Raw genomic sequence first — 326 nt, forward strand, 5'->3', positions numbered from 1 at the left:
TATATATATATATATATATATATATATATATATATATATATATGTATGTATGTATGTATGTATATTACTGGTGAAGGCCTGTTTATAAAGTTACCCTGGATTTCTTGCTATAAAGAGTATCTTTATGGCGTATCATCAGACAATAAGACTTGTTGGCCTCTTTAAAGTACTCTGAAGAGGCCATAGGCCAACAAGTTTTAATGTCCGATGATATGCCAGAAAGATACTCTTTATAGCAAGAAATCCAGGGTAACTTTATAAACAGGCCTTCACCAGTAATAAATATAGACTGCTCTACTTCTTAGAGTGTACTTCTCTGTTTTTAT

The 326-nt window shown here is 31.0% G+C and overlaps 1 protein-coding gene across 4 annotated transcripts in view; it reads left to right on the forward strand.

The window, feature by feature from the left end:
• LOC106877032 (uncharacterized) overlaps nt 1–326 on the forward strand; it is a 57428-nt gene that overhangs the window by 46413 nt on the left and 10689 nt on the right. The window lies entirely within an intron of this gene.

The sequence above is a fragment of the Octopus bimaculoides genome, chromosome 19, assembly GCF_001194135.2.
Source record: "Octopus bimaculoides isolate UCB-OBI-ISO-001 chromosome 19, ASM119413v2, whole genome shotgun sequence".
Taxonomy (NCBI): Eukaryota; Metazoa; Mollusca; class Cephalopoda; order Octopoda; family Octopodidae; genus Octopus; species Octopus bimaculoides.